Raw genomic sequence first — 16,745 nt, 5'->3', positions numbered from 1 at the left:
CTGCATGTATATCACCCAATGAGATGGGCAAAAGTGGGGTCACTTTATTTTTCATGATTGTCATTGCTTTCTAAAGAGGGCTTGGAACAGGGTACGTGTGCTAGCAGTTCTATGTCTAGAGCTAGGCGATAACTTCAGAGAAGGAGTCAACTTTATTTCTAGTGTGTGGAAAAAGTTCCAAAATGAGTCTGATATATTTATGCCCACTATGACGTGCATAGCACACTGCATGGGTGGGTGTACTGTGGCAGATGGCTGATCAGTTGAATGCTTCTTCATGCAACAACTGTGTTAACTTGAATAGATTAAACGGGACACACCTTCCAGCCCAAAACACAGTGTGGAGTGGTGTGTGATCTGGGTATTGGAAGGTTTCTTCTTGCTTCTGAAGACTTACTTTTCAGCTTTAATTGAAAATACAATCAAAGCTACCTTAGTAAAAGAGAAAACTGTGCCTTCTTAAAACCCATTCGCCGTCAGACTGCACATTGAGTGGATGTGCAGTAGGTTGAAGATAAATATGCTACATGTATACTTAAGATCTAGTAATTATACTGCAGCGTGCTGGAAATGTTCCAGTGAATAATGCTTACAAAAGGATTCCCTCTCACTGCAGTGGCCAAAGATACATTTACCACAGAAGAATTGAGGGACTCTCAGGAATGTGCATATTGATTTTATTGATTTTGGGCTGGAGAGATTATAACACATTAAAAAAAAAAAACATTTTCAATGTACATTTCTAGACTGCAACTAAAGCAGCTTTTCATACATGTGATGTCTAATTTGACTCAACTTTGTGCAGTCAGACGGTCTCATTAGTGTGAAGATTTTAGTGAGGTGACCCGACACCCCTAAAAAGGATCTGTGAATAATCATACGAGGTCACCAGTAACATCATGCTAACCAGAAAAGTCAATAATGTCTAATGTTACTTACCACTGTAGGGTAGGTACTGCAAGCGACAGGGAAGGGCACCTAGGATCTAAATCGGTCAAAGGGATATCCTTTATTAACTTTTCAGGAATGTATAAGAGCCTTGGAAAATGTGTGGCTTTAAGGTAGATTATCAGGATGGTTTGGTTTGCATTACATCCAAACTCATTTCTCCTACCACCATCTTCTCCTGTTGTCACTGTTCACATATGTGGACTCATCCCCCTTTAGTGGGTTTGTGCACCACTATGTGCAGTATTGTACTTCTACTGGACAACCTCTGATTTAGATTTCTCCAGCCACTACTTGAAACAGAGCAAATATTGGACCCCTAAAGCCAAGGGCGGATCCTCCACTATAGGGGAGGAGCGTCACCCCCTCCCCTCGTGCCAACAGCAGCAGCTGCAAAACTTTTACAACAAAATCATAAAAAACTATGTTTATTATGATTTTGTTGTTAAAAGGGGCAGGGCAATGGGTCATGACAGGGAGCTAGGGGGAGTGCACAGCACTCCCCTCAGTGCGCATGTATGTTTGGCCGGCCGTCTCGTGCTGCCCAAACAGACATGCGCACTAGGCTTTCTCCAGCCCGTCACTGTGTTGCCGGGTTGGAGGCAGTAGGCAAAGACTTCCACTGTGCCCCAGTCAGGGCGCTCCGTCCAATCCTAAAGCTGCTTTCATGAATGAAAGCAGCTTTAGGATTGGCCGCAGGGCAGGCTGGGAGCCTGTGCCTGCAACTTCTGCCAGCCAGAGGAGCATCGGAATTGCGTGGCGAGAAAGGTAAGTTAAAAAAAAAATTTATTATTATTAATTTTTTGTGTGTGTCCCCCCCTCCCACCTCTTTTTCCTCCTGTGAGCTGCAACTGCCTAAAGCAGCAGAGAACTGGAATGAAACATTACAGGAAAAACAGCCTTTTGCCCTTTTCCACTTAGTCAAGACATTCTGAATCTACACAGTGACTTCCGGTTTAAGAGGATAGCTGCGGTACTTGTGTTTGAGGATGTGTCTGGCACGCGAGGTGTACCTCATAACCCAAGTAATATTGGACAATGTGTGATATTTTGCGCTGTGAAACAAATGTTCAGTTGAACCTCGCTCATGAGCCATAAATGGAAGTCCATAATGTGGTTGTCAGCCTGCCAAATGTAGAATCCAGTTGGAATATATTACGACCATTCAAAATACAGGAAGTTTAACCTGGACACTACAAACCAAGAGCACGTTCTCTGCGTTGAGCAATCAGCCAGTTTTATTGCAATTCATATGCTCCCCCTGCTAATCCAGGGTCCAGGTCAGCGCGATTCCTTTTCTTGATGAAACACGGGCAGAAGGCGTATAGTTTTTCAATGGTGTCCTCTTATATTCCACCAATAAAAGATCATCTTCTGATGGTGACAAACACACACCATATGTCATTTGTGCACAACGCTCACTAATGAGGCCCCCTGGGAATAGTACTGATGACATGATGTGCTTGCATCTGCTGTCCTGGTAGAATGCGAAACCCCTCGGTAAACCTTGTGATTTCGAACATTTAATTTATAAAATAATTCTATTTTTTTGTTTTTATTACTAGCTGTAATTATTAACGTTAAAAAAGAATGTCATAAACACTTGTTAAAATTGTTGATCCTCTTTTTGTCACACGGAGAGCATGATGACTATTTTCACAATAAGTTTTCCCATGGAGGTTAGAAGGGTATTGATAAAACAGTGAAGAGGGGGCGAGGCTTCGGGAATAATGAAGGGGTACCTACATCCACCCCAAATAATATAGCATTAGTTACCACACATCATGCTAAAATCAAACATTGTGGCATTATTTCCTCTTCCCTAAGAAGCTGTCAACAAGTCATATACTCAAAGAAATACCCCGAATCCCTGATTGCCAACAACAGGCGCAGTAAAATAAAAACACCGGAAACCATGTGGATAGTTTGTGCTCAGCTGACCAACACGTGCAGACGTGCAATTTTAGAACAAGCTTTTCCCGCAGGAGAGCAGATCTTTCTCAGCTATGCAATAAGTGCAAGTGCATTTTTATTACCCCTTTAAATAATTCAGTGGAATCTAGCTCTCTTGTGTGCTTCAGGTGAGATGGGGCGCGTGAAGCCTCCTAGTTGCACTGATCTGCAGAAATACTCAGGTTCATAGCAAAAAACCACAAGCCAGGATACTAATTTGTCATTTTTAGAAGTACCTGTTTTTAAAAGAAATGTTTTATTATGCCTTTTTCTTGTATATTGTCAACAACACTTCGTTGTATATAGAGCACTGGAATTTTATTAAATATTCATCTCTGATCTTTAATGAATTTGTACATGTCAGCCGATTAGAGCCGCTTATTCACTGTAGTAATATAATGTTACTGTATATATTTGCACATTGTATTATGTCATTTTTTTTCTAATAAATTTGATGAACTGTGATTTGATTTTCCTGTTTTTGTATAGATTGATGCATTGCACATTCCATCATGTATATTGATATAACAACGTACATTTGTTTTTTGCATGGTCTTTGTGCAATACAGCATTCACTAATTCCCCTGCCCCTAGGCAAACCGAGGTCTGCTGCTATGAGTTTATCCTAAGGTGGGTATAGTGAGCACATGCGCTCTTCGCTGGCTTGAGGAATAGTGAGTCAGGTTTCCCCCATGGTGGTGTTTTGTAGGTGCATCTGATCTTGTGTCTGTCTAATCCAAACCATCTGAATGAAAATTGTGCCTGTGGTCACCCCATGAGCTGCTATGCAGGTCAGGCGCTTAGGTCTTACGGCCTTCCATCTAACCAATGTCAGCTGTTCCAGTGTTTTTCTCATACGGACAATGGATTTTATGCTCTTCAATTAACTAATTAATGTGCTGCAGTGATTTGTGTTTAACACCCTGGTCATTGGTTCAAATCCCAGAAGATCTACTTCGCCTTTCATTCCATTGAGGACAATATATTGTGTACCATTGAGTAAGCATCCAATATCTGTCAGTAGTGATAAGAGACCCAGCAGAATGAACATGAGCCCTATAAATACTATTACTATGTTTTGATAGCTGGATTCTAATGGGTGCAGTCCCTGTGATTTCTTGATTCACTGACTCCTTGTAGCTGTGTATATATTCCCCTTGTTTGCCCTGTTTTTCTTGTTCTCTTGTCTGCTGTCCCTTTGTCTGGAATTTACCAGCTCAATTGTACTCCGTGTGATATTCTCTCTTTTCGGAGTTCCTTGTACTCAATGATCCGCAACCCCTTGTTATCCTTATCTCACTAGAGTTGATGACCACGTGAAATCCTGTTTCCTAGACTCCCTGTTCCATGGCTCACAGTCTCAAAGGAGTTCCTGTCCTTGAGGCGCTCTGTCCCAGTGCTCCTTGGGGTGGATGGATGCAGAGATTCATCCCATTTCCTCTCCTCCTAAGACCACGCCTACAAACACTGAGGCAAGTTTGCACTGTCTTCCATTGCCTTGTAAGCCTACATTTAACATGTACCTTCCCTACTTTCTTGTTACAAAAACGTAACCTCTTTATTAATACTCAAGTCTTAAGTTTCGTCTTTACAAGCCATTGTAATAGTTGTTAATATATATTTAATCAGTTAAATAAAAAAAAGATACCCTACCCTCACCCTTGTGCTAACCATAGCTTTGACCCCCAAACTAACCCTACCCTTTTTAAATATGAATGTGTTTTAATTTAAGAGTGTTTTATAAAATAAAGATAAAATGCACTATTTTGTCTATGACCCTCAACACTATCTGGTACCAAAAACATGTTTTAGTGTTTTTCTATTAAATATATTATTTTAAAATAAATAATTTGATTAGTTGAGCTGATTTTAACCATATTCAATGGTAATTTTACATTTACTGTTGATCTGTAAATGTGGCAGGTGTATTACCTGTCCCTGAATTCAGGAAATAAGTGAGCAAAACCAACATCCTCCAGCAGATTCTACTGGCTCAAATGACGTGCATCCATCTACAGACAGTGGCTTTTCATTTTCAATGGTCAGGCAGGCTGCACTAATCTCAAAGATTTGGGATTCAGACAGCACCGGTGATGATCACTCAATGAAATCAGCAGAGAAAAAGAAAAATGGGATGGGGAAGGGAATCCAAAACATTTATCTCCCATGTGAATTCCCACAGGAAACTTTAATCACCTATAAAGAAAACAAGCATTTACAATGCAACGGGTCTCGCGTTTGCTCATGTTAGAGCTGATCGCGTTGTAAACTCCTAACCCGACTTTTCACCTATCGGGCAAAAGTGCATTTATGTACATAACCCAAAAAGTGAAATTAACTATGTAATGCACTCGACTTCTGCCAAGCGAGATCGCGCTCGTAAATTAGAGAAAAAGAAGTCCACAAGCCCGATGTAAAACAACGAGCCTCGCATGTTTTCTGTACTTGGTCGCTGCGCTCAAGGAGGGCTAGCTACCGGAAAAGGCATGACATATGCGTGCCTTCAACTAATCAAAGCAAGCAGAGTTTATTCGGCAAGCCCACGAACCAATAAAAAAAAACTGACGTGAAGTTGACAGGGCTCCGAGCCCTTTTCTAAATACTAAAGCGTCTCGCTGCGATACGCATGCGCGAGCGCATGCAACGCAGGCTCGACCCTAAAAATGGCTGAGTGAAATTACATCAAATTTGCCAGAAAGTTAGAACTTTACTCAGAAATTGTGCTTTTTGTGATTTGGTATAATTATGTTGAGACAATTCCAAGAAAACATTGGAAGAGATTCTAGGGATGGGCATAAAGGGGTAACAAGTTAGGTATATATGGATGGTTGGTCCCTCGGGATTCCTGTGGTACCAAAAATTCACATAGTATGGCCTCCTGATTGGCCATTATCAGAAAACGTGTTCCCAAGGCAATCACTTATAAACAATATGGACGTAGTGTCCCAACGCTAAATAAACTGCAACAATTCACCCCATCCACAGAGTAAAGCCCTCAAAAGGCCCGGTTGAATAACCATTTTTTCTCAGATTTCCTAAAGAGATATTTCCTCCTGATCTTGCGGCAGTGGAGCAGGAGTTGGTTTCATGCTTAAGTTTTAAGGTAGGAGAATGACACCCCTCCCCTTTTCTTTTTTTGTGATCTTTGGCACCGATAGTTGGCATCAGACTAACGGATGGCTCTCGATGGGTGATAATGCTGTTTAGCCTGTGCTATAGAAAGCTCTGTGAGCCAAGATTAAGGTCTTAAATTGGATTCTCTCCTTAACAAGAAGCCAGTGTAGCTCCTTCAGATGAGGAGCAATTGGCAGACATGTAGGCACATTTTCAAGAGTAATTCAGCTGCCGTGTTCTGAACAATCTGCAATCGCTTGAACAGATAGTACAGGATATTAGCATAATCTATCAGTGACGGGATTACAGCATGGATCACTGTCCTCTGTGCCTGGAAAGGAAGCAGTCTCAAAACGTTTTCAACAATCCTAGTATGGCAAAACATGACCCACCTACAGTAAAGAATTAAAAGCGCATGGACAAGTTAGAATCAAACTTAACCTCTAGGTTTCGTGCCAGAATGGTAGTAGGAGGGGTAAGCATTCCTTGTCCGAACTTGGCACAGGAGACCCAAATAGCATAATTTTTGTTTTTCCAGTATTGAACTAAAAATTGCTGGCCCCATTCCACTTAAAAACAGCTTCCAAAAAATTCTTAAAAGCTTCACAGGACTCTGAGGTATCATTGTCCATTGAAAGAAGGAGCTGGGTATTGTCTGCGTAAGATGTAGGCACACTGGTCCCCGGGGTTTAGGCAAGACCTCTATGGTGGCTGTGTCGATGTCTGGGGAAAATGTAACCCTGTTGGCTGCTTCTTAGTAAAGGTAGAGGAGATAGGGGTTTAACTGGGGGAGGATCTGTGACAGTTTTCTGCGAAGGAAGCCATCAGGACATGGTGTCCTGCCGGAGTTTAATGTGTGTATCGCATCGCTTATTTCTTCCTTTGTGATTGAACTGTCATGGGATATGCTGTCTGCCCGGGAAAGTGATGCCAGTGGGATATTGTCTAGGATGGGGTGTTGACGTTCACTACAGAGGCTCTCCCAGCAGGCATAAAGCGACCCACACCGGTTAAGGGACCCCCAGTCCCTGCTCTGGCGTGAAACTGGACAAAGGAAAGGGAGTGACCACTCCCCTGTCCATCACCACCCCAGGGTTGGTGCCCAGAGCTTCTTCAGAGTGTCCCTTGGTTTTGCTATCTTGGAGTCCAAGGTGGTGGGGCATTGTTGGAGCATGACTCGCCAGTGCCAGCAGGTGACGTCGGAGCCCTCACCTGATAGGTGCTTACCTGTATAGCTACCCAATCCCCCTTTCAGGGCTATTTAGGGTCTCTCTTCTGGGTGTTCCTCAGATTCGGATTGCAAGACTCCAGCAGGAATCCTCTGTATCCTTTACTTCATCTTCTACCGACAGAACCGCAGCTGAACCCAACAGGAAATCTACAAACTGCAACAAAGAAGCCAAGACAACTTCTGCAACATTATATCTTCAGCTTCTGCTGGCAACTAGAACTGTTTCCAGGTCGTGGATCCTCTTGAGGACTGCCTGTCTTCAGCCTGCCCCAGAAGAACCAAAGGAATCTCCCGTGGAGTGACGTAGTCACTTCCCTGCTTCAGCAGGCACCTCTCTGCAGCAACGACCGGTGATGTGGGTCCCCTCTCCAGACGATGAACGTGGATCCAGCAACACAGATGGTGGACTAAAGTGACACTGACAGTCCCAAGGTCCAGCTATCCAACTTTGGTGGAGGTAAGGGCTTGCCTCGCCACACAGCTTCCAGAGTGGTTCTCCGGCGGCGTGGGATCCCTTTGTGTCGTGGTGTGTGGGCCTCCATTTGCACCTTCTTTGTCCCTGTGCTGTGGGACTCCTGTGTGCGCTGCCTGGTCTTCTGAGAGCTCTCTGAGTTGCTGACATCCCCCTATTTCTCCCCCTCCTGGGTACGGGCTACCAGGTCCCTCCTGGTCCCGGGCAGCGCCATTTTCCGCTAAGCAGGAGCATTGCATGTGCCAAGGCTTGTTGGCGGAATCCAGCGACCCAAACCAGACTGCAATCATTCATTCTGCGTGGGACATCTTCTGCACCAACCAGGAACCCACATCTTTCTTCTTGGGTGCATAACTGACTTTGTCTTCTCACCAGTGGTTCTTATTTTGCACCTTCATCCGGGTTAGCAGGGGCTCCTGTTCTCCCTGGACTCTTCAGTGCTTCTTGGACTTGGTCCCCCTTCTTCCACAGGTCTTTAGGTCCAGGAATCCATTGTTGGTGTCGTGCAGTCTCTTCTGGTTCTTGCATAATGTTCTAGCACAACTTCTTGTGTGTTTCAGGAAACTTACTGTAATTTACTCCTGTTTTCCTGGGCTCTGGGATGGGTTCTATGACTTACCTTTGGTGTTTTCTTACACTCCCAGTGCCCCTCTACACACTACACTTGCCTAGGTGGGAGACCGACTTTCGAATTCCACTATTTTGGTATATGGTTTGTGTTCCCCCCCCCAGGCCCATTGCAACCTGTTGTGATTTTCACTATTTGCACTGTTTTCTAACTGTTTTTACAGCTATTTCTACATTCTAGTGTATATACAGTGTATACTACTTACCTCCTAAGGGAGTATGGTCTCCAAGGTATTTTTGGCATTGTGTCACTAAAAATAAAGTACCTTTATTTTTGTAACACTGAGTATTTTATTTTATGTTTGTCAGTACTGTGTGACTACAGTGGTATTGCAAGAGCTTTGCATGTTTCCTAGATAAGCCTTGGCCGCTCAGCTACAGCTACCCCCTAGACAGCCTGGCTTCTTGACACTGACTACATTTCACTAATAAGGGATAACTGAACCTGGTATAAGGTGTAAGTACCTTTGGTACCCACTACAAACCAGGCCGGACTCCTACAGGTTGCACAAGTTATACTTAGCTCAATAACCTATAACTGTTCAATGTAATGGAGTTTTTGTCTTTGCATTAGTTTTTATCTCATTTTAACACCTAACTATAATGTCACTTTAACCTTTCATAGACCTGGGACACTGCTTCTTTTCCCAGCTTTAGTGCGTTTATGGCTTTTTTTTTTAACATGATCAACTACCTTATTACCACACGTAAATACAATGTCGCTTTAACCTTTATTTTTTCAGTGAATATATATAGACATATGTGGTTTTTATATGTTTGACGCATGTGTGGCTGTCAGTACCAATGCTCTGCATACTCTTGTCATCTAATGTTGGGCCCAAACGTTTGCAATTTGTTTTCCTTCAAAGAAGTCTTTAGTCACTTCATTTGTTACCACTCCTGCCTTGGTCCCCACTACACCAGTACAATGGCTTCACCTCACATTGTTTTCTTCCACTTTTGGGTTCAGACATTTGAGGTCCAGCTCCGGGACTGATGTGTTCCTTTCTGGATTCTTCAAACCAGCATATTCATTTTTGTACTCCGTGATTTTAAGTACACTTGGGAGTAATTTAAATTATGCTGGAGTAATCAGCACAATTTCGATAATTCTGCGTTACTCTTTAATGCAGAATTACCAACAATTACGCAATTATGCCTGCTTGCGTAATTTGGGGGGAATATAAGCATACTAACAATGAATTTAGCAAGCGCGAGCAGCTGTTCACACTGCCGATTGAGTTTTTAGTGCAAAAGGCACCCTCACAGCGATTTTGGATGTGAGGGGGATTATGAACTAAGAAAATAGCACTAAATGGCAGTAGTAAGTTAGGCAGAAAAATCATGCTGCTATTCATGTTCTGCTTCATTTAGTATTTCATAGCAGAAAATGCATCCCTAGGTCTTTTTGTCCATTTAGGATGCAAAGGTGCTTTTTTACACCAAGAAAATAGAGCTAAATGAAGAATTACTCTTCCTGCATAATGACATAGAATCTCACATAATTTTCCGGTAATTCTTCAAAATTATTCTACAGTGAATTACAACACTGTGCCTACTTCACCGGCCAAGAGAACTTCTGTATGATGCACTGCCCTTTCATGATGCATTTCAACTGGGGACTCCTGTTGGTCTATGACTTGAAATCTCAGGCCATATCTTGGAGAATTACTGTAGGGGAATGATGTGGCCTGCATGTCCAAGAATGCCCGGTCTGAACAGCACAGTTTGCAATCTTTGTCTGAATACTAAATGTAAGAACCTCTGTGACGCCTGTCATGCTTTCCACTGCATAAAATGCTCTATTACTGAAAGGTAATGGTAAAGGAGTGCTCTCCCTATACTTTCTTAACTTCAAAAAAGACAGCTCCCTCAGAAAAACTCTCGACCTAAGGCCTCTCAATGCGTACATCCAACATTTTCCATAAGACCACTCTACAGGACATCTTCAGGACGCTTAAACACCTTTTTCGAGCCAGCGTTAAGCCTAAAATACACCTACATCCACACTCCCATCCATTAAGCTCATCATCAGTGCCTCCACTTTCTGCTAAGTGAACAACACTATGAATCCAAAGTACTCCACTTTGGAGTCACCACAGCCCCAAGCATCTGGGTGGAGGTGGCCGTGCATCTGTGGAGTAACGTCATTTACATTGTTACCTATTTAGACAACTGGCCTGTTAAGAGCTTCTGGAGGTTACAATGCCTAGCACGCACTTGAAAAGCAGTGCTCTTACTCCATAGGCTAAGGTTCACCATTGATGTGTGGAAATCCCATCTCCAGACCAGAAAGATCTAACCAGGTTTAGGGATGATAACGCGTCCTTCTATGTTAATTTATACATTTTAGGACTCGTTTTAGGCCGATGAATCTTTGGACCCAGTGGTGAGACACCATAAGACGAGGTAACTGATCAATATATCAAGCAATATATCAATAATATTGTCAACATATATCACCACAATATATCTCAATTTAGACATTAGTTAAGATCGTTAACGCAACCATGACCTTTCAGTAATGAATAACCACACCTTATTGAAGTTTTGTGAATTTTATTCCCTATTGATTACAATCTAATAGCAGATGTATTAATCTCAAAACCAAGAAGCATAAGAGCATAGTCACAATGCGGCAACTATGATAAGGTTTCAACAATGCAAAGATCACAAACATAAGATAGCAATATGAAGGTAAACAAATCAAAATGCATAGAACCTCATATATGTCTTAGTTCAGCATAGCACCACGTCAGTCACGTCAGTTACGTCAGTCAAGGTGAATGCCTCATCTAGCCACTAATTAGCATCAGCATGTTGGGCTTCATGCAAAACAATTTAGAACATCAATTTGGAAAACATCTAACTAAGGTTTCTAATCAAAAATACAGCAGTTGGTACCTAGAAAGGAAAAGCGAATAGACAAATTACAAGAGCAACTGTCATAATTACCCTCCTCGGAATGAGTCAGAATACAGGATCAGTCTTCGTCTTCAGGACATCAGTTGAATAGCTGTCAGTCTATCTAGTCTAAGGGCAGGGGACACTTCCCTCATAAGGAAGAAAGTGTAATGGGGCGACTAAGGGTGAGGATGGTTTTATTAAGTCTCAAGTTACCAAACAAAGTGACAGAGTTTCTGGATGCAATCAATATCATTCCCTACCTAGTTCTCTCGAGTCTCCTGTGTCATGGGTTTTTATCCCTTTTTCATAATACATTACCCCAAAATTCTATTGGATAGTCACTACACCCCACTATCTGTAACCTATCAAATTATACATTAAGTAATGCACTTGTCATTTCACGATAGTTTATAACATTTTGATTGGTCTTCATAATTGACGTTTTTCGTAGGTGGCACATCCGGGGTTACTTCATTCTCTGCCACGTTCTTCGGGTCAAAAGTTCTCTTTTCCGTGGTTGAATATCCTTGAAAGTTTCCATATTTTGTTGCAAAGCGTATAAATTTTATACTAAAGCAGCTAGCATGCGGATGAGAAAAACTAGCAATGTTACATAAAACGGAGAAAAGAACAATTGCTGGGTCATGGCCTTTTGCGAGTCAGCACACTGAAGAAACAGAAAAATATGCTTTAATATGAGAGTTACACAGCTAGTTTTCGACTCACGCTAACTTAAGACTTATGGATGCTAATAAATGCAATCTTCGTAGATGTTAACGTATTCAATTAATCATAGTACAAGCAATTATTTCTTACAGTCGACATTAGTTTATGCATACAATAATTCTTCACGTTTATAGGTATGTTAGAAAACATTTCAAATGAATAATATTTTATAACTATTAATGCAGCTTTGTTAATTGTAAGCATTTCACATCTAGATATATAATATTTAAACTACGCTCTCTCAGGGATGATCATTAAATTTGTTACAGAGAAGGCATACCCCAACCAAGAGAGGGTGGCAGTATTACACAGGCTGCTAGAATTATATTGCTTCTATACTTACATAAAATCACAAGATCTGTAATAACACATTTCATATTATTTATTCTTCTTTACATCCCTTTTCAATATTTTTATTTACATATCTATTTACTGAGTATTGAAAAAATACTTCAATACCAACATTACTGTATAAAAGTAATTATCATAAAGTGCCCCAGGCCCCTTGAATCAACTCATTCAAAAAATGCATCCTCACACACGCTTGTAAATAAAAACAATGAGTTCCAGACAGCGTCAACATTCCCCAGAGTACAGTTGACATCATATTGCTTCAATTCTTTCCTTACTGATGGTTTGTGTCTGGGGAGCCTAAAAACACAGATGGTTGATGTACATTTTGGTTCCTTTTGTTCACATAAGACCACCTTTTTACGGACCAGTATCTGGTTAAGTTACTTAACACTGAAAAGTGTTCAGAGCGGTCTCCATTTCAGAATGCAACCACGATACCCATCAGTATCTTCATTTTATTTAGGTCATTCACTTTATATGTATGTATCTCATTTGTCAAAACCAGACAACTATATTTTATTACTTGCTTTCTAGCTATAAATTTAGGGTCACACCCTTACAGCAGAAATCCCAACAGGCATCCACATGTTGCCCACCAATTTGTTTGGGGGTTCAAAAAGTTGTGAAATCTAGTGTAGGTCCTTTGCTTTCTGCCTCTCATTCTTTCTCTACACGGCTCCCACTATATGCTTTTTTAGTATTTAGCGGGAGCTGCATAGAGAGAGAACAAGATGTGGGAAGCAAAGAAATGATGTAGGCTAGATTCCAAAGCCAATTGGACTCTGGTGCATTCTCTTTTAAACTCCCAAATTAATTTTGGCAATATAAAACCAGTCCTCCTAAAGACAGACAACATGACCGCTATGTATTGCATCTACAAACAAGGGGTAACCCATTTCCCCAGCTGCATACACTTTTGCTGGAGATTTGGCATTGGACTATCCACAACATTATTAAACTCTTAGCAGAATATTTGCTGGGGGTGAAAAATGACTTTGCAGACCTTCTAAGCAGGACACATCAACAAGTCCATGAATGAGAGTTGAGGGGGGCGTGGCCAATATGGTGGCCGCTTAAGACACCTTATCGTTAGCTCCACGTCCGGTCCGTAAATCATCCTACTCTTCCGCAATACATCCAGTGCTGTACACGCTGGACTATGTATTAGAACCCCTTCTGCACTGCTTGGTCATGATCTGTCATGTTTTTGTGCCACCGCCTGCACTGAGGGAGACTGCGCGGAGCCGTGGGCTCAACAGGCCTAGTGTGCGGCCTTGAACCTATGACTGGGAGGATTGGATGCCTGGTGGTAAGCGGTGCTATCTAGGGGAGAGGAAGAAACCAGTCCCCAGGGCACTCCCGGACCCATCAGCCTGCCTCTGCCACCTCCTTGGCCAAAGCGCAAGTGAACACACGTAGAGGCAGCGGCTCGGCCATCGCCTCCGAAAGCGGTGACCTTGCCTTGCATAAATTTTTTTATTTCTTTTTATTTATAGCATTTGTAAAGTGCATCTGTGACCATAAGCTGGTATCCTATCCTGGCACAATAGTGACTGTTGAAGTAAGGTAAGGAGGAGAATCAATCCTGATTTCACAAAATAACTACATGGCCTACAAAGATACCGTAGCTGAACACTTATGCGGGTACATCGGGGAGAACATGGGTTCGGCAGGATCCCGTGGGCTTGAATGAGACACCATGAAAGTGGTCATATGGGGCCACTGCATTTCCATGACCTAGGAAGCTACAATGGCTCTAATCCGACTGTGCTAGAGATGGAAACGGACCACAGAGTTAGAGGTGGCTGACGCACGCCATGGTTTGGCAAACTTGCATCGCCAACACCGGGAAGAGGTGCAGCGGCTATGTACCTTGGACTACAAGTCATTCCTGGCACGCCAACATGCCGATGCTGACAAGCCGGGACTTACTCTGGCATGGTTGCTATGAACAGAGACCCCCCCAAGGACACTACTCGTAGCCATATGTGATAGGGAAGGGCACATAAACACTCAAGTGGACATTAATAAAAGAATTACCTCGGAGCCCACCTGGGACAAATACGTTGAGTATTTGAGAGCAGTGCCACTTCCCTGCGTGATGCCACTACAATTATTGGATTTAGAACAGCCCCTCCAAATTGAGGAGATCAAGCTTGCCGACTGCCAGATGGCGTGTGGGAAGACCCCTGTACCAACGAGCTCCCTGTTGAGTTTTATACTACCTTCTGAGCCACCCTGGCCCTGCAGTTACTTGAGGTACTCCAGGAAGCACATTAGCACAGTATCCTGCCAAGCTCCCTGGGTGAGGAGCTCATAGTAGTGCTTCCGAAACCAAGAAGGGACCCCCCTAGAGGTTGGCCCTAGCGGCCACTTTCAATGTTGAACATTGATTAGAAAATATTAAGTAAGATTCTCACAAATAGGCTGCTCCCGATCCTTAACTCCCTTGTCCACACAGACCAATGTGAATTTGTATCCTATAGGGCAACGCACTACAACATCCGGCATCTCTGTCACATCATAGACACGATGACTGAGGAGACTGATCTATCAGTGGCGGTCTCCTTAGATGTTGAGAAATCGTTCGACATGCTCAGCTGGCCCTATCTAATGCAAGTCTTTGAGGAGTTCGGGATGGGCCCTAACTTTCCACGTTGGGTTAAACTACTCTATGCAGCTCCACAGGTGTCGGTCCACACTGGCCATCAGATCTCACGCTCATTCCCCATTGGCGAAGGTACCCGCCAGAGGTGCTCCGTATCACCAGTAATTTTCGCACTAGCCATAGAACCATTGTCTGCCCTATTGCATGCCAGAGGACCTGCTTGGGGCACACCATGTCCCTATATGCCCACGATATGCTTGTGTACCTACGAGGTCAGACTGCTACGTTACCAGCTCTCTGTAATGTACTAGACCGTTTCAAGAGTTACCCGGTCTTAAGGTCAACTGGGGTAAATCTTGTATCTTTCCCTTATGCCGGCTTGATGCAGAAACGCAGGAAACGGGGGCGACCTCCCTGGTCCTTAGATACTTTCCTGTACCTCAGCATTAATATCTACCACACTGACGAGGATCTGCTTGACGTTAACCATGGCAAGGCCTTGACATCAATTTGGCGATCCATGGGCTTCTGGCCCCGGCTCCCTCTCTTGTCTATGGGTGACTTCTCTACTTCTTTCCACCCTTACCAGTAATACCAGCTGGGTCATACTTTAAGACTCTGCGGAGTCTGGAATCAGAGCTAGTTTAGGGACCTGCAAGGAAGTGGGTCACAATCAACGTGCTTCAGCGCCCTAAGCTAGAGGGGAGTATTGCAGTCCCAAACCTGGAACTTGCTGCAGCTCAGCTGCAGTGGCCCATGTAGTGGCTAGCCGGCGACAGGACAAAAGGTGATCTGGTTCGGGCAGACTTGGGAGACATGAATATATTCGAATGGTTGTTCACACTGGGGAAGCTGGCTGATGGACTAGTCTGGAACTGCCACACTCAACCCAGACGGGAACTGACTACCTATGCTCACAATTGCCCCTGTGGTGTGCACCAACCATGAAACAACTGCTAACCACATACAACCCATTTCACTGGTGGGAAGCTTGTGTCGCCCAATTAGGCAATCTTTCCACTGACAGAACACTAATCCCCTTTCAGGGATTGCAGGAGCTTTCTGACTTGGTCCAGGCCTTTTTTGTGGTACACTGCAATTAGGGAGGCGATGGGAAGGGTATGGGTGTCGGAACAGACCGAACCACCAGTGAATCTTGGCCTGCAATGTGTTTTGACACACGGGATGGGCCGACGAACAGTCTCAGTCCTCTATGCAGCACTGCAGGGAGGGGATAATGAAGTGTCGGTCCGCAGCAAATGCAAATGGGGCACCTGCTTGAATACAGCACTAACTGTCAAGCAGTGGACCATGGCATTAGAAAGGGTGAAGCAGATTTCCAGAAACGCACGACTAAAGTTTACACAATTTAACCATATGCACCAGACTTATCATACACTAGACCGCTTGCATAAGATGTTTCCAACAGCATCTGTAGCATGTCCCAGATGCGGTCACGCTGATGCCACATTCCACCATGTGGTCTGGGAATGTCTCCCATTAGTGCACACTTGGAACCGGGTGATGGAATCTTACTGAAATTACTGATGTCAGGCTCTCCCCAGATCCTCTCCTCTGCCTCTTAGGGATCACGAAATGGACCAAACACAACAAGTACCACACAAAACTGACAGACTTTGTGCTGGTCCTTTTCAGGAGACTCATCGCTACGGCATGGAAAGCTGCTCAGCCACCCATGCTGGAGTGCTGGCTTAAAGTGACCCACACAAGGGCCTTAGTGGAAGCGGACACCATGTCACGTGACTGCAGGATACCGGGGGGGGGGGATCTGCCTCAATCACATT

This window comes from Pleurodeles waltl, chromosome 2_1 (assembly GCF_031143425.1).
Source record: "Pleurodeles waltl isolate 20211129_DDA chromosome 2_1, aPleWal1.hap1.20221129, whole genome shotgun sequence".
NCBI classification, from domain to species: Eukaryota; Metazoa; Chordata; class Amphibia; order Caudata; family Salamandridae; genus Pleurodeles; species Pleurodeles waltl.
This window is presented reverse-complemented; position numbering follows the sequence as displayed.